This window comes from Equus przewalskii, chromosome 23 (genome assembly GCF_037783145.1).
Source record: "Equus przewalskii isolate Varuska chromosome 23, EquPr2, whole genome shotgun sequence".
Classification (NCBI taxonomy): Eukaryota; Metazoa; Chordata; class Mammalia; order Perissodactyla; family Equidae; genus Equus; species Equus przewalskii.
Genome location: NC_091853.1, coordinates 25,864,193 through 25,883,134, shown reverse-complemented (window position 1 = coordinate 25,883,134; position 18,942 = coordinate 25,864,193). Strand labels below are relative to the sequence as shown.

The 18,942-nt window shown below is 41.5% G+C and overlaps 1 long non-coding RNA gene across 3 annotated transcripts in view; it reads left to right on the top strand.

The window, feature by feature from the left end:
• Positions 1-1,982: 1,982 nt before the first annotated feature.
• The window catches only part of LOC139078837 (uncharacterized), a 51,384-nt gene continuing 34,424 nt past the window's right edge, over positions 1,983-18,942 (top strand). The window contains exons 1-4 of one of the 3 annotated variants that reach the window (XR_011531986.1): positions 1,983-2,154; positions 4,228-4,439; positions 4,842-4,885; positions 5,583-5,836. This is a non-coding gene — a long non-coding RNA (uncharacterized lncRNA). Of the gene's footprint in view, positions 2,155-4,227; positions 4,440-4,841; positions 4,886-5,582; positions 5,837-18,942 lie in introns of those variants that run through there. The other 2 variants (XR_011531987.1, XR_011531988.1) reach the window with 2 other exon arrangements.

Below are 18,942 nucleotides of genomic sequence, written 5' to 3'. Positions count from 1 at the left end.
AAACATTTGCCTTTTACAAGCACACAGATAAATCCCAGTAGAACGGGGAGTGCCAAGAGAGGGAAGCTGGCATTTGAAAAGCTTGCAGTATCAGCTAATTGGTCTCAAACCTAAATCATAAAAAGACCTGTAATTATGCTGTTCAGAATTAACACAGAAGGCTATTGGGTGTGTGGTGGTGGAGAGAAGGAGGGGAGACGATAGGGGGAAGAGTCCGTTTTTTAAGTGAATTTATACTATTATAGGACCTGTCGCGGGTGAGTAATAAAAATGGCGATGCTAAGTTAAGCCTTGTGTTATCCTGTTTGCTCAGATGCTGCTTATGCCGCTGTAGCCAGCAGAAAGCACTTTTCAATTTATTTTTATGACTCTTCTCTAAAAGCATTCCATTAAAGGAATATTACCCTGTATGAAGTTTTGAGGCACCAATGGCAGTTTATTTGCTTGTTGTGCTGGCAAGGAATAAACAGTTATCTGTGGTACCCATTATTTTAGTTTTGTCTTTCTCACACTCCAGTTAAGGGTCAACTGTGGATTCTGCTGTCTACTCTTACATTGTGTACCCCTCCGCCATTGTGTTTGGCTGAATCTTGGCCACATTTCAGTCCAGTCTGATTATCAGAACCACTGAGTGTCAAGTTCGAAGCTTACTTGCTTAATTTCCGCCATCCCATTGGGGAGAAGAAGCTTCTGCAGCCATATTTCGTATTTGGAGCTATGAGCTGAGTAAGGCAAGGAGATATCCCCCAAGGTAGAGTTTTTCCAGCTCTCATAGCTCCAAACTTGATTATTGCACTCCTTTGGCAACATATTCCACAGTAGCTGTGATGTACAAATATGGGGACTGTCCTTTTCTCTTTCACAAATAAAATGGATCTAGAGGAAAACACAGCCCTGTGGTTAAGGGTACAGGTTTTTGAGTTAGATGGCTAAGGCTTGAAATCTAGTCCTGCCACATAGTATCTGTTATCTTAGGCAAGTTACCTAATCTCTCTGCTAACTCTTAGTTTCCTAATCTATCAAATGGAGACATAACAGTTCTCATCTGATACAGTGTTTGTGAGGGTTACAAGAGATAATAGGTAGAAAGTGCTTAAAGCAGTGACTTTCCCACAGTAAATGCTATCTATATAAATATTAGTCATCTTATTTCTGATATCCTAGCTGAGATCTCAATGAATCTAAGGAGAGACTGGCTTTCTGGCTCTGATTTCACTACTAACTTGCCATATCACCTTAAACTCATCACTTACCTTCTCTGGGATAATAATTCAAGCTCTTTTCTCATTCACGGAGGGATATGAAGACTAGCAAAAAGCAAAAGTCATGATATGTGAGTGGCCTTATGACTATTTATGATGTTTTTATAGCCCAGATGAATATGGTGCTAACTCATGGTGTCACCATGGTCCTTAATGTCTACACATTTTTGAAGATCTATTGTTAGGACATGAATTTCCTGGTATTGTGGATTTTTATTAAGTATCGGAATCTTAGAGTTGGAAGAGATCTGAGACACCATGGACTTTTTATTTTTAGGGAGGAATTCCTTCTACAATAACTGCGATTTGTGGCTGGTCACACCCTTTGCTATCATCGGTCTAGTGGTGGTGGGTTCACTCTCTTGCAAGCTCATCTTTCCTCCTTCTAAATGACAGAAAGCTCTTCTTTATAGTAATCTGAAATTTTCCTTGCTGTAACTTCCATACAACGGTGTTGGTTCTGCCCCATGAAACTTCCTAGACCAAATCTAATTTCTTCCCGCATGACGGCTCCTCAGATATTTTCAGACACTGGTTCTTCATCTGTGTTTTCTGTTCCTGGTCAAGTTCCCCCAAACGTTTTTTACATGCCACGATGTCCAGACCCTGTGTCATTCTGACTGCTTCCACTGTATGGAGTGTACCCTTACCGGCAGCACCCTTCATAATCTAAAAAGGACCACAGGATTCTGATTACTGCTGAGACTCCTTGATTGTGATGTCATTCTTCAATCAAGGTGACCAAAGATGGTTCTCACCTTTTTGATTGCTACGCAACCTGGGTCAAGTGGCTTATGTTTGGAGACCACGTCCCCCCTTCAATTCAGTTGGAAGAATAAAACTTGTCCAATGAGGCCCTCATAAGGTCTGTGCGAGCCTCCAAGGTGAACAGGTACACGAAGGGGCTTGAAATAGCACCAAGAGGAATGTCAGGGGCTTAATTTTACTGCTGTTGAGCTTATGTAGTCTGCTACGATTCTTGTTCTTTTTCCCCATAAGTATTGCCATTAACCCACTTATTACTCCATATTTATAACTACAGAGTTTCATTTTGTTCACTTTTCCTGTCATTCTGGTTTGCAGAAATATTTCAGAATCTTGGTTTTGCTAACCAGTCTACTGGCCAACACACACCCTCCTTAGTGTTACTTGCAAATTCAAGAAGCTTGACTTTACCTAAAAGATGGATACAGATATTGACAATTTCCCTTCATAAGAACTCCTCAGTTAGCCCCTCCCTACCCACAACAGACACAGCTAAAACAACTGTAGCAACTGCCTCTTTCTTTTCTCTCTCCTAGTACTAAATATATTCCTCTCATGGAAACAATTTCTCTTTTGTTGTAAAGATATTTGGGTAAATACCTTATCTTCTCCTGTAAACAATACACTCCTTGAAGACTGAGAATGTGTTGCATTTAAAGTTGTAGCCCCAGAAGCAATGATCCCGCCTTTCACCCGGTAGGCAATCACTTATTAGGCAAGAATACAGGACCCGGGGCAGAGGTTTTGATAGCCCCCAAGGAAGGCTCCCAACTAACTACACCATCATTAAGCTCTTTATGTAGTTTATTTGGTTGATACCCAAGGATGTTATAATGATTATTGTCTTCTATTAAGTCCAAAATCACGATGGGTCCGAGATGTTACTCTACTTGCAAGCTTACAAGTTAACCTGTCATGTAGGGGTGTGTGTGAGTATATATATCATTTGTGTATGGATGTATAAACACACATACACACTAACAGTGTCTATATCCGCACACTAACAGAAACACCAGACCTCTGTATTAGAGAATATATCATTTATTACTCATAGAGCATCTTAGCACTGGTTCCCTGTGTCTCAAGCAACCACAAGATGATGTGATAAGGGCCTAATGTTACCTGTACATGCAGGAGGGTTTGTACCTGTGATATTGTGAGTTATAATAAGAAATAGATAGTTGGTCTTTGTCCTCATTTCTGGCACAGAGCTCCTAAAACCCTTGGAATTTCCTAAGTGGTGAGAGCTTTAAAGGTGTCACTTGTTATGTTAATGAGGTGACTTTTAGAACTCACCTAACAATGGGGGCTTGTTGCCAGGAGAACCAATTGTGTGATTGGAGGGTTGGAAATTTCAGTCCCAGGGAGGGAAGGGGGCTGGAGATGGAATCAATCCCCAATGGCCAGTGGTTTTCAATCATGCCTATGTAATGAAGCCTCCATAAAAACTCAAAAAGGTGGGGTTCAGAAAATTTTCAGGTTGGTGAACACATGGAAATTTGGGGAAAGTGGTGTACCCAGAGAGCTTCCATGCCCATTCTCCATACTTTGCTCTGTGCATCTCTTCCATTTGGATGTTGCTGAGTTATATTCTTTCATAATAAACCAGTAATCTAGTAAGTCAAATGTTTCTCTCAGTTCTGTGAGATGCTCTGGGAAATTAATCCAACTTGAGGATGGGGTTGTTAGAAGCTCCAATCTATAGCCAGTTGGTTAGAAACCCAGGTGACAATCTGGACTTGTGATTGGTGTCTAAAGTGGGAAGAGGGCAGGCTTAGAGGACTAAGCCCTTAACCTGTTGGATCTGATGCTATCTCCAGGTAGATAGTGTCAGAATTGAGTTGAATTGTAGGACATCCAGCTGCTCTCACAGATAATTGGTTGGTGGGGGGAAACCACTCTTTCTTGGTGGAATTGGCTGCAGAACCGTTAGCACCACGGAAGATGGGCCCCAAAATGATGAGACTTGGAGCTTATACAGGATATCTGGCACATCGTCACCCATGCTAACCTTCAGAGAGAGAGAGGGAGAGAAGGTGAGCGAGAGAGATCATCTCTGAGGAGAGAGGAAACTCTCTACTTCACTACACTTATAATGTAAGAAAATAGCAAAACAGCTCTGGGACACATGAGTCTCTAAATCTCTCTGGAGTAATATACTATCCTAGTTGATTGTTTACTATTCCATCATCTTTTGAAGGCAAGGTTGTAGTACTTTCGCTCAGCAAGCCTGGACCATGCAGAAAAGTGAAAATAGTCATGGAGAGTTGTCTCCCATTATCTTCTTCCAAGAAGCTACCTTCAGCAGCCATATACTTACTCTAAAAATGTTATCGATGCTCGGAATCTTTTGTGTTCCTGGTTGGGGCTGACCTTCGGACCGGCAGTTACATCGTTCTTGCTTTGGTAAAGGTAAGTTCTTTTGCTTGGAGGGAATCACCAGTAGTAATTTTTGAAGTCATCAAAATAATAATTATGAGTCAGCTGGATAAGTAAAACAGTAGATCAGGTTGAGTAATCTAAAAATATAAGTCAAAAATAAACTAACAACGTGTCAAAAATTATGATTGACCATAAACTATGACAACTTTTCTTCTGGGGTTTATAAATTGGCTGTGAATGTTACAAAAAAAAAAAAAAGGAAATTGCAGGAGTGATGACAAATCGACAACTCTGTGGTGATTTCTTTGAAGTCTAGTACTGGGATTGTACAAATTCTGGTGTGCATTTCCGAGAAAAGAACGTAAGTGATATTACCGCTTTATAGTACTACCTTACAACATTCCCAACGTCTGCCCATATTGTGTTTGCTAGGTGCTGTGGAAGAAGCAAAGGAAACAGCATCACTGGGTCTGCAGGTATATTACAGTCTAACTGGGAATATTACAGTCTAATAGAGAAGATGAAAATAAATCCAGGCACAAAATAGAATTATGTAATATAGAATGCACAGGTTTGGAGAGGTTCAGTGTGAACAAATTATCAGGGCTGTTTGTATATTTAATAGGGAAAAATGCATAATCGGGGGTTGGAAAGTGGCAGGGTGCCAAAGAAAGCTGAGTGAGGCACCTTTCCCATTTGCCAAGAGAATGGAGGAGGCCTTCCCTTTTACTGTGGGCATTAATTTTCCCGAAGTCTCAAGCTGGGTTAGCATTCCTAATTTGCTCCGGATCTTCCTTTCCACACTGCAGAGCCAGCTATGGCCAAGAGAGGTGAGACAGGGAAATTTGGTGTGAGATTAAATGAAGGTGAAAATAAGCAGGGCTGGGGCTGGTGAGAGGTCATAGCAGTACAGAGCGAACCATGAGAAAAAGCAAACAGGAAGAAAGATGTAATCAGAGAACTGAGAGCCGCTGCACGGCGCTTCTTTGTTCAGATCCAAATGAAAGACTGCTTACAGTAATTGCTGTCCAATAAAAGTTAGGAAAGCATGGCGCAGACTGCTTCTCCTCAGACCTTTCAATTCCTTCAAGCCCTGCTGACTTCTTTTGCCTGTGTCTCAGTCACTGTATTTTCAGCCTTATATTTTTATGTGATTTTTCTTTTTTCCCTAAGCCCTGGCTCCCTTCTTCGATTACCAACTTCAGAAACAAGCTCACACAATTGGAAGAGGAGTCTGGAGATTCATCTCCTCTGGACTGTAAAGATGACAAATCTCTCTCAACTCTTTGGTTAGAAAATACAATTAAGTGGACTGGAGTGGGCTCTCACCAAAGAAAATTGGCTGGATTGAGATGTGAGCATCCTAGAAGCTGAACCAATAAAACTCAATCATTCCCATCCCCTGGGGAATTGGTGCTAGGGGAAAAGTTTGCTTTGATATCTCTGTGCAGTGGACAAAAATGTGTGCAAGTCTCACCCAATCAATAGAAATCTCTAAAATGAAAGATTGAAGCCGTCAGGAAAGGCAAGATCTCTGAGATGAGAAATGTTTATACTTTTTGCGAGATTTGTCTCCACTAAATGCCAACCCCTCCCCGTCAGACCCCATCTAAGTGTTTGCATAGCTTTGGAGCACTGTGTGGTCTTTTCGCTCAAACTAAGAGGGCTTGAGGAACCTTCAGTCTGTATGAGACACTTAAGAGAAAACAACATGTAGCCACATGACTTACAGGATCATATGACAGGGAGGAGCCTGCAGAGCGATGGCATCCATTCCTTGCTTTTTGTCTTAACCTGGAAGATTTGATCCTATCCTGTGTCTAAATGCTTCCAGAAAACAAGACTGCATACTATCCGAAGCACTCAGTGCCAGGATGAAGAACTTTCGCCATGAAGAAAGTTCTCCTTATTTTTAGTCTTGCTGTTTAATTCCTTAATGCCAATTATAGCTGCCTTTTCCTCTGATGTCATGCTGAGACCAAAGCTGGCTATGTACTGTACCGAAGGTGACATTTTTTGAGGGAATGAATTAATGAATTGGCTACCAAACTCTTGAAATCATTTTGTTAATCCCAGTCTCTTTGTTTTAATAAGTTTAGTCATAGCATAGAAATCCACAAATGCACTCTTGTAACCTGTTTTCCTAAGGCTGGCCTCTTTAAGACGATTGGTTGGATAGTCCTTGGGGTGAATACGGCTGGATCTTTACCACCTCTTCACCACACACACAACACAGAGTGGGAGAAACTGCATCCAACTCCCAACTTTATGCTTGGCCAGCTACATTCTTTTTAACTGTGGTAAAATACTCATAACATAAAATTTACCATTTTAACCATTTTTAAGGGGACGGTTCAGCAGTGCTAAGTATATTCACGTTGTTGTGCAACTCTCAGCACTGTCTCCAGAACTTTTTCATTTTCCCAAGTTGTGTCTCTATACCCATTAAACACTAGCTTCTCGTTCTCTGCTCCCCCGGTCTCTGGCAACCACCATTTTATTTTCTGTCTCTATGAATTTGACTACTCCTGGTGCCTCATATAAGTGGATTCATACAATATATTTATCATCTTGTATCTGGCTTATTTTGTTTAGCATGACGTCTTCAAGGTTCATCCATGTTGTAGCATGTGACAGAATTTCATTCTTTTTAAGGCTGAATAATATTCCATCGTATATTACCACATTTTGGTTATTTTTTCATCTGTTGATGAACATTTGGGTTGTTTCCCCCTTTGGCTATTGTGACTAATGCTGCTATGAAGATTGGTGTACAAATATCTATTTGAGTCCCTGCTTTCAGTTCTTTTGGGTATGTACCCAGAAGTGGAATTCCTGGATCATTGGGTAGTTCTTTTAATTATTTGAGGAGCTGCTATACATCTTCCACAGTGGCTGTACCATTTTTCATTCCCACTAGCAACACACCAATGTTCCAATTTCTCCACATAATCACCAATACTTGCTATTTTGTGTTGTTTTGATAATGGCCTTACTAATGTAATGGCCAACTAAATACTCTGATTTATGAGAAGTCACAAAATCCTATCACAGGGCCTTCTCCTCTACCTTTTTTTGGTATTTCTTAGAGAAATCATCTTTGCTTGGTTCAGGTTCATAAGAATGCTCCCTTATTTGCCTTTCCAGCCTCACATCCTTACCTAGGCGCCCTGTTAAGGTCAACTCTTAGTGGTGTCTTTGTTGACCTGTGAACTTCTGGCAACAAGATGACCGCAGTGATAACTCCAGTTGATTTTCTTTCTACCTCATTTTCAAACTGTCTTTCGCTATGTCTTTTATGATGTTCCATCACCGTCCCAAAATGCCTAAAACTGACCTCACTATTCTGGCATCGTCACTTAGCACCTCTGTGACTTCAGGTAAATAATTTAACCTAAGCTTCAGTTTCGTTGATTGTAAAAGAGATTAATGATGTCTAAAGTGCAGGATTTTTGTGAAGACTAAGTTAAAAAGGGTCCGTAGAGTGCTATCTCAGAGTGATATCATGACTGACACACAGTGATATTTCAATAAATGGATCCATTATTGTTGTGAACTTTTCTCCTAACTGGATATCTGTCTTTATTTTTCCATTTTTTTTAAATTGGGGATACCAGTTTTCTCTAAGTAATCAAGGTTATACACCTCATGGCACACCTTTTTATTTTACTCTATATCCACTCCAAAGGTTTTCATCAATCATCATTTTTAACATTTCTTGCATTATAACAACCTTTTAATAGATTGTTACTGAGCGAAAATTTGCTGAATTCCCAAGGCATTCCCTCCAGCCTCTTCCTTCCTTAGTTTATCCTGTACTTCACTAATAGATTCATTTTCCTAAAATAGTCTTTTCAACTGATCATTCATATTTTCAAAAACGTTTACTGACCTCTTCTAACCTTTATTGCCTTGAAGTTACACACACATTCTGTCTCTCCAGTCACAGCTGAAGCTTTTATGTGAATTCCCCAATTCTATGAAAGGAGTTATAATTCTCCAGTTGTCTCTTCCACACCTCGCCACACACACCAGGATTTAGTGAACTCTGAATTCTTTTTCTTTCATTTGAGGTAGCCCACCATTCTCTTGGCTTTGTGAAATCCTCCTCTTAAGTGACTATCCTTTCTGCCTTTGCATCATCATATCAAGGACTCCAGGGCTCCAAGCTGAATTTGCTCCTCATGTAAACGCTTACGTTTTGAATACAAGTTATCTTTTGAAACCTAGTTCACCTATGGTTACCTTGTGGACCGCAGGCTCCCAGGTCACTGAAAAGAGTCCCTTGGCCCTGAAGAAGAAGAGGAAGTGGCTTCCATCCCCTATCTGGGCTGCACTCTGTTTCCAAGTGGGTCTTAAAACAATAATGCCTTATTCTCTTCTTATGAAAACTCTGGTTTAATAGCACAGTAGGAGAGAGAAGCGGTGCAGCATCCTGTTAAGAACATTGTCTCTGCAGTCAGATAGATCTGAGTTCTAATCCTGGTTCTACCACTTACCAATTATATGACTCTGGGCAAGTTAATTAAGCTTGTGTTCCTAAGATCCTCTATCAGTAAATTAGGGGCAGGATGCCTACCTCTTAGAATCATTGTCAGAATACAAGAAACAAAAATAAATCCTTGATTGTTTGGAGTAGAAGGTGCTCAAATAAATGGTAGTGTTGTTGTTGTTGACATTATTGTTTCATAGATATTTCTTCCTAGGTCTTTGGTCTTGGTGTGGTTGGGGAGGACAAGAACATCAAAACGATGTGAATGACATGAACCTTGTGATGGCTGAAGTTGCCCTTTCCTTCCAACTTCTCCTCTTTATCCCTGTGCCCAGTTTATGCCTGAGCTCATTCTAGAGAGGGAGCCTCCAACTCAGGCAGGCAGTGTTGTTCTCATGGGGATATTTAGTCTGTCTTACTCTACTATATTTCCAGCCATGCTTAGTTATTCTAAGTCCAAAGCTGGAATACGAGATATGCCATTGCATGGGGAACCTCACTATAGGTATTTTAACATGACTAATAATTTATACTCTAGGTGGGTTGATTGAAGTTTGATTACTTTCACCTTTGGAAAAAAATGAAGAGACTATTGACTGGAAATAAAGCCACTTGACTGAATATATAAAGACTTCATAATTGCTCAAGGCAGCATGCTAGGCCCTGGAGGTTTAGGTATACATCGTACTTCATGTGGAATGTCATCCTATGTAATTCTAGCCAATATTCATTATTTCCTTTGCTCGATTACTGTTAGTACCTCACTGTTTGTTGTGGCTCTTTGGTACTTAATTGTGTGATTTGCTCTATTTGTTTCTTGTTAAATTATTTTTGCATAGAGTCCTCCAAATAATTATAAGCTCAGTGGAGATAGTAAGAGACTCATGTTCCTTTATCCCTGAAGGACCCAGTGCAGTGCTAGACACTTTAGTTTCGTTTATTTAAAATATATTGAGGGTCTGCTATGTGCCATGCTTTATGCTAGAGGCTGGGGATGTGATGGCAAATGATATGGGGAAACTTATGTTTAATAGACACAGACTAAATAATTCTTAAATTTATAATTGAGAGGGGGCGATCAACATATCCTCAGAGTGGGTTTGGGGAGCCAGGGAGCATTCAGGTCCAATCCACATGGGGTCATCTTTAAGCCTGACTTTTGCAAACTCAGCCTGAGCCTACAACTTGACTTCTTTTTATAAATGGGCTTGGTGATTCTCTGGTCTTATTGTATTTGAAAAGCTTTTCTCTCCCAGCTTCGTCATATTTCATCACTCATAAAATATATGTGAAAATCAATGACATTAGATCACTGTGTCTTAAGTCTTAAGAGTTTTCCCTGTCTCCCTAATGATGTAGTGAATCAGAAAATAATTAAAAATCATTTAGGTTGCAACCTCCCTTTCTCTCCCTCCACCCCTCTCCCCCTCTGCTTGCAAGGAACAGTGCGATTTATGTCTCTTCCTCCTCGCTGATTGCTTTAGATAGCTCAGGGACATCTTCTTAGATGGAACTCTGCCAGAATCAGCAGCACACCCAGCCTTGCCTGCATTCTCCATGAGACAGTGCACGGATACACAATGGCCAGCACTTTGAATAAACTTCCACCTGTGGGATCACTGCTTATTTTTCCTAATAGCAAGCAACAACCACGAAAAAACACGGATGACATTTTTATAGCAATTTACCATTTGCAGGATGCTTGCACATCCATTATCTCATTTGATGCTCACAAAAGTCTTATGACACAGATATTACTCTTATCCTGCTAAATATCAGCAAACCATGGCTTAGATAAAGCTGGAGACTTTTCCAAAGTCATTCTTCTTATGAGAGGGAAGAAACAGGACTATAGTCCTGGGGTCATGCGCTTCACCATCTACTCTGCCTTCTCCATGGAGAGGGGAGGGTGGCAGGAGAAATGGAGGTAAGGGAAAGGTAAGGGAGGTGGGATAGGTATTAGTCAAATTTGATAAACCTGTTCCCATTTTTGCACAGTTAGGAGGGTTTTCCTGCATTATCCAGTCTCTTGTTTTACATAAGCCAAGTGACAACATGAGTTAAGATATCTTCATCCAAGTCAAATTGACTTAAGCAATAAGAAATTCACTGGCTCACCTATCTATAGGTAAGCCTAATTTCAGGAATGTCTCCTGGCATCCCAGTGACTCATATTAGGTGACATGCATATTCCTCAACAACAGCTGGCAAGGGCGTGGGAGTCAAACCAACTTTGGACAGCTCAGCTCCATACCTGGAGCTGGAAGTGAGGTCAGCTTCCCTGGAAGCACTTGGCCTGTGTGTTTGGGGTGAAGGTGGATTTCTGTACCAAATGTCCACCAAAGTATCCAACACAGAAGACTCAGTATTGACTGAATCCAGCCACAGGAGCAGAGTTGTTCATCAGTGTAGATCAGTGATTCTCAACCTTGACTGTGCAAAGAAATCACCTGGGGAGATTTAAAAAATATGGATACCTGGGTCCTAGCCCTAGAGATTCTAATTTGATTGGTCTGGGGTGAGCCTGGCATTGGGACTTTTAAGAGCTTTCCAGGTGATTCTAACGTGAGGTTAAGGTTGAGAACCATTCTTGCTACTCAAAGTGTGGCTCATGGACCAGCAGCACTGGCGTCACTTGGGAGTTTGTAAGAAATGCAGAATCTCGGATGCACTCTGGGTCTACTGAGATGGAGTCTGCAGATTAACAAGCTTCCCAGGTGATCCACACGTGCATTAAAGTTTGAGAAGCCCTGATAGAGATGATAATGCCAAGGCCTTGTTCCTGACCCATGTCTTTCTCTGGTTCTCAAGTCCAGTGTGCAATTCTTTGTTTAGGGATCTTCTTGGTGGGTAGTCTCCAAACATCTGCTCTCCTCCCTAGTTTTCCCCAAAGGGCATCTTGTATATAAGTAATTATTAATGGTGGTGTAATTCTGAATCACTTGAAGATTTTATTCTAAATTTACTTACCTGGTCCCCACTATAGAAGAGGTTAAATAGAATCTCTGAGGATGGATTTGAATCACATATGTCCTAGGCAAAAACCATCTTTGGATTCAGATGGCTGTTGTAGTTTGGAGTGTGAGAAAACATTGCGTTTCCCTAAGGTGAAAACCAGAGGGAAATAAGCTGCTTGGGGATTTAATAATGATATAATAAAGAGTGTTCTAAATGAACTAATTTCTAGATGCTTGCTCTTTAGTCTGTTTGTAGACTTGACCACTGAAGGGCCCCAGCAAAGAGGAGAGGTCAGAGGCCCCAGGCCCCCAAAGCTGACCAGAATTGGGGTTGTGGGGATGATGGATGTGTTGCTGGTGCCATAGATAGTTGCTGCCTCAGCCCGTCCTGCAGCTTCTCAGAGTAATAAATCCTGGAGGGGACACCAATATATTCCTGATAGCAGAGAGAAGTCACTCTTTAATGTGGGCCTGATAATGTCACTGAGCTCAGTCTTCCTAAATTTAAATGATTAGTAATGACCAGGATCGCTCCTGTTTGATGCATCGCTTAACCTGGTAATCAGGAAATCTATTCCACTTGCCTACTGAGATGGATGATGTCACGTTACACTGAGGCTTGCTTTCTCCCCATAATAGGGGAAGAGCATGTTAGGATGCATTGGCCTTAAGCATTCTGGCCTCAGCCTCTCCTCACGAATTTGATTAATATCATAGGCTCTATGGGTACATCTCAGAATTGCTGAATCTGGCATCTCCGGGAGGACTACGTTTAGAGAGCATTGAGATGTTACTAATGGAGTCTGCCATTGGACGATTCTATTCATTTCCTGACTTCCAGACTTAGTGAGAGTATCCTTTTCTAAGAAAAGTGTATGCGTTTTGGCTGGGTCCTAGTGAGCAAGGAAAAAAGCAGGATCTACTTCCCCAAAGTAGAGCTGGCACTTGTATCTACCTCTGTGCTAAGGGAGGGAATCCCTAACTAGGGGGCACAGATCTCTTTATGGATGCCGGGGTATTTTCTGATGGTTGTTACTATAGGGTCCCCCACTCCCTATCCAGCTCCCCACCTCATTGGGAGTTAAAATGGTACCTTTCTCTTCCCTTCTACCCCACTGAGAGATTTCACTGCTCCATATCCTCTCCTCTCTCTGGTGATTCCAAAGGATGAGAAAGAATGGAAAAATAGCCTTTCTTCAAGAAAATTCTGGGGACTCTTTGTTAGGAAACACCCAGGGAGTCACTGGGAGACCCAAGGCCAAGGCTGGAGAAGGAGGCAAGGCGAAATGGAGATAAAGTGACAAACAGTAAGAATGGAGGAAGGAATAGAGAAAAGTGCTTAAAAGGGAGAATGGAGAGGACCAAATACAGTAGTCTTATGGGAAGGAAAATGAAAATCAGGATGAAATTCTACTTAAACAGAATTAGCAGATATTTATTGATTACCTGCTATGTGTCAGGCACTGTACTAGGTGCTGAGGTTGCAGAGTTGAATAAGCCTTAATCTTGCCTTCAAGGACTCACATTTTAGTAGGAGAAATAGCCACTCATTCAGGAGTTGCAATGCAGGGTGAAAAATGCAATCATACAAGTAGATGATCTCTGACTTGAATTCTGGCATAGGACTAGTTTTCTAAGCAGAACTGTGGGCAGGAAATGAGAGACCATTGAGCATCTACCTAAAGAAATGGTTCTGCAGATGGACACTCTCCGCCTAAGTTTGTTTCTCCCTCAGAATTGCCAGAGAAAGTGGATGACTACATCCTTCAATCCCAAACTGTTTCCCCACAGACCCTGGACTCTGAGCTAGGACGTTTCCCATTGTGTTGTTTACGCAGTGCTGAAAACTCATTCACACTTTGCTGGCTGGTTTTCTATTAAGGCATTGACACTTGGTTCACACTGAGTTCTCTGACACACAGGTAAACCCAGACCCAGAGATCGTAGCTTGGAGTCTCTCACATAGCCCCATTTCCCAGATCTGCACATGCCTTTGGGTAACAGTTCTAAAGTCAGAGGTAACTTGGAGCCCTCCAAGGACTGGGCTAAGATTTTTCTCTGCCTAGAAACAGGCTGCGTCTTGAGCCACTTGGTCATCAACCCTTCTCTCTGCTTGCTTTAAAAAAGTCATTTATGTACAAACTGTGCATATTGCCAACTGCAGATGCCATTAGTTCCCATTGCTCTGCTCACAGCCTTTTCCAGGGGTGGGGAAGTCCTCAGTCTAGAGGAGAAACTGCTCAGCTCTTCAGGCGAGACAAAGCATCAATACTGAGTTTTGGAGTGGCAAAATTCTCTGAGCAAGGGCAAGCCCGCTGAGATCTTGGCACAGTAGATTGAGGTGAACGGTGTGTCATGTAATAATGGAAAACACTGAAAAATACATGGAGGAAAGAAACATATACTCCCAGGCTGGAGGAAGATTGAAGGGTTAGAACCCAGGAAAAATATCATTTGAGAGGGGAGAGTTTTCTTAGCTCCATGAATAAATCATTGACCAGACAGGGCCCCCTCTCTTTTCCTTTCTTTATTTTGAAGCCAGCAAATTGCCCCTGATTTGGAAAGAAAGTAAGAAGCACCCTCGCTGCGGTGTCTGACTCGTGCTGCAGACAAATGAGGCAGCCCCTTTAACTTTTCATGAAGATGTTTATTAAGCTCCTGCGCTGTTCTGGTCTAATGTTTCTTTGTGGCAGTTCATTTTTTTCCCCGTGTAAAGCATTGAACAAGTCAGATATAGTCATTCTTACTTTGAACACTCGATTTTATTTGCAGACTGACCCAGTCTTAACCAAGGAGATGGGTGTCTTATTGATTGTTTTTTTCTTGTATTCTGGAAACTAACTACATATTAGGACAGCCCCTATGCAGATGAGTGAGTATAGGTCATTATTAGTGACCCAGCAGACCAGAGGTCTGTTGTGCCCCTCTACTGCCAACAAGACCAGTAGCAGCAGGGGCAGCCAAGAGATCCAACCTTCTTTTTCATCCCCATCCTTAAGTAATGTCATTATTTGTTATCAGGAATGAAACTGTGTCTTTAGGGGATTATGTAAATTGAAATATCGTTTTAGTCAACAAATGTTTATGATACATTTTTAATACTGTATAACAAATGTATTTTTATCCCCCTTTGTGTTTATATATCTGGTTTATTATTAAATATTTATGGGAATTACTGGCTACATATTTTCTGAGCCACTGAAATACAGCTCATCACATTCACTAACACATTCCTATATTTCTCTTCCTCGAGAAATAGTTAACCGCCGCCACATATTTCTGCTGCCGTTGAGCTTCCAAGGAAAATAACCATTTCTTGGTTCAGCATGCTAAGAAAGACTCCTTCTGCCAGTTTTGGCGCTCCTATCCTTTACCACGAGGCCAGTTGTGCAAGTGACTGACTGCTCCAGAGGCCAGCCAGTGTTGTCACTGTCTTTGAAACCTCTGGGTCATTTGAGATATAACTCTTCACTCTGTGAGGACATAAATCGTATTTCATTATTACATTAATCTAATACAGAATATACAGTCCAACAACCAACCTTACATAGGAAGTTTTATAAACCTAACACAAACAAAGCCACTGGAACTTATATAACATATTTTTCCATTTCTTTTTTTCTTAATTCCATACTTAAGTGTACTTAGGCTGAGTCACCACCAAAGGACAGTCTGCTGTGTCTCTGCTGATGAAAGCTTTGGGATCATCCTCTTTTGTGGTCAACAAGATGAGAGAAAAATATTCAGTTCTTTCTGGGTTTTGTTTATAATGCCGAGGAGCTATTTGTAATTGATTTTGATGAAAGTCCATTTGAAGGTCAAGAATGGGTGTGCTGGCCCATCTGAATCAGTGTGTTGGTACTTGAATGGGTTGCTCTCTGTCCCTCATGACCCCATTGAAATGAAGGACTAAGCATGCGTCACAACCAGGGCTGCTGGATTGGTTGTGAGGGTTGTGTGCTCTGCAACTTCAGGAGGTGCCATTTATATAGTCTTTGTTATAAATGGTGCTGCCCAGGGTTGTGTAATACACAACATGCATGGCCGTTCATGACAATCCTAGTTGGATGATATCTTCTTCCACAAATATATGCAAATGCTATATCTCAGCCTTTCAACAGGTAGTTTTCCCTCTGACTCTCAGTACTAACCCTATCTAGGATCAGAGCGCTGTTCAATATCATCCGATGTTCTCGTCAGATACCCAAATGGACAGGCTTTTGGCTATATCCATTTCATAGACATGTTTTGCTTGGTCCCCAAAATATTTAAAAAACAATAAACTAGTTACCAAAGCTTTAAAATTAGGAGATTTTATATAAAAATTCCAGTTTCCAACTTCACTAGAACAATTAGATCTGGCAACACGTTTCCCTTCCAGTGGGGCAACCATCCAGGAGAGCGGAGGTTCTGCTGTTCCGTTAAGAAGAGGTCTCGCTGTCACCCCAACATGTCCTCTTATCTTCCTACTGTCCCAGTTCACTACCTCCTGCTATTCGCCTGTCTCCTGTAGGCATGTCAATCTGTGACTCCTGTACGATTTACCCCAAAAGGTATCCTCACCATTCTAGCCTTGGAACAATTCATTCTCACGACTGGAGAGCATTGACAACATTTCTTTGAGCAGCTTTCTCTATCCTCGAGATTTCCAAAGTTCTTACTTGCATTTGCACAACCCATGATGGAAATAACTAGCCTAGATCCACAGCTAAGTAAATTTCACAAAGCACAGCCTCCACCCCTGAGAAGCCTGTTGGGCTCCAATGCACATTAACTGTCACATCTCAGCACTGCTGTTGGTCTGTAGAGCAGCCTTCCCTGTAGCTCTTCTCTGGCCTCAAAGCCTCTATTATCATCGGCTTCTCTTCTGGGTGGGGTGGGGTTTTAGTCTCCAAAATGAGAATGAGTGGCACCCCCATACTGGGAGAGTGGTGCTCTGAGGATAAAAACTAACAATGTAGTACCTTCTACTTTAATGAGTTTATCTTTGTTTCTCCTCTTCAGAAAATGAAATGCCCTTGCCCCAAATTCCTCTCAGGGTTGGCTTGGCAGGGCTCCTCTCCCTGTGTTCTGGGCTCATTAAATTAAGTTTCCATTGATAACCTTTGGCCGGAGCCATCTTTAGGAAGACTCTAATGCATGTTAATAAGCCAGACTTTAAAGGCAGCAAAGATCTCCAGGCCCGTGGTCCCTTTCATGCCTCAGCTGCTTCTACGGCAAAAGGATGACACGACTTTTATCAAGGCTTTGGCTACATTCATATCTCATGACATAGATTTTTTTTAAAAGCAGGATTTCAAAGAGTCTTCTTTATCACAATATCTTTAGTCTTCCTTACCAGTTCATATGGATATTTCTCAGAAGTGGTATAATCAAAGTCATAAAATCATTTGTACATTTATATAATTTTTTATCTTCAGGGGCTCACAGAGTTGGGTGAACTGTGTCTTTAAAAGCAACTGCTGATAGAAAGACCAACTTCAAATCAGCCCTGACCTTTTGTTCAACAGCTCCTCCTGTTATAAAACACATTCAAATAGCTATTTAGATATCGGTGGGGAGAAAAAAATCCATTGATTTTCCTAGTTAGGGGGGTTGGTTGTTTTTACAGAAAAGATTGGTGCCGAGTAGGGGTTTGGGCCCGGCTTTTTTCAGACCTCAGTCTAATTGAGGTGCCAAACCATCATGCCTGTGGGATGGCACAGGCTACTGCCAAGCCTTTTTGGTTTTCTCAGCTCCAGCTGAGGGGCTTGCTTGGAACAAAGTGCTCACAGGTGTATGAATGTATCTGGGAACAAGAAGATAACAGTTTCAAGAGCTCATTAGGCCTGGCGTTGGCTGGGAAATGGGGTAGCACATTGCACGGAAGTTGCTGTGTCCTTAGAATCCAGGAGTCCTGCTCCCAGGCTCCCTCTGTAAACATCCCACACCACATTTTCTCCCTTTGCCATTTAGAATGTGTAATTCAGCAAACCGTGTATTGAATTCTTGCTGTGAATCTGGCACCATGGTCTGTACTTCTACATAGATTCTCTCATTTTATGCTTTACATTTGTTGAGGCAGCTGTCATTATCTATGCCTTTATCTATGCCTTATAATAATGAGCGAACTCAGATTTAAAACGGTGAAGAAACGTGCCCGTAGTTGGTCAGCTTGGATGTGGCAGACCCCGGATTTGTAACCAGGTCTTTGCTAAGTCCAGTTTTCTTTCCCACCAGATCATGTCTTGTCTACTTGGGAAATTAACAGGTATTCTCTCAACATCCACAGCCTATAGCCATGGACAGCACGTGCTTGTTTATTAGAGGAATTTCTTATGAACAGCTATTCACTGGTCTGCTCCTTGCCAGAAAATCCTTACTGACATATCTACCAGTCAACAACCTAAGAAGTGTTTATAAAGTGCTTACAACAGTGCCTGGTTCCTAGTCGACACACAATAAAGTACAGTTATTGCCACAGCATCCTGGGTGTATTGCAGGCACTTGCACAAAACACTTACAGTTCCTTTAGCAACTTCAAACAAGTACTAGATACGGATTGGCTCGTGATACTATTTCTTTTTTGCTAGCTAATTCTCATTGGTTAGATAAACCATTCTCATACTTATTACATTTCAGGCTAAGATCTTTATGCATATTATTTCATTTAATGCTCATACAATTTCTGAGGAAAGTATGTTCCCTTCATTTTACAGAGCAGAAAACTCAGAGAGGGTAATTACCCAAAGTAGCGGTGGTTCTGGGATTCAAAGCCAGGTCTATTAACTTTGAAGACCTTACTTCTTCTAAAGACCCCACCCCTCAGTGGTCAGCAGCCATGCCAGGAACACCGCCTGCCCAGATTCCAGCATTTGCCAAGAGTCCAGAGCCTTCCTTCTCCCTAAGACCTTGGGCTTGGCTCCTACACCAATGATTCCCAAATTTTGCTGCATGTTAGAATCACCTATTCAGGGAGAGCTTAAAAAAATCTCAATGCTCAGCTCATACCCTATCTTAGTCCGTTTGGGCAGTTCTAACAAAAATATCATAGACTGGGTGGTTTAAACAGCATGAATTTATTTCTCTTAGGTCAGGAGGCTGG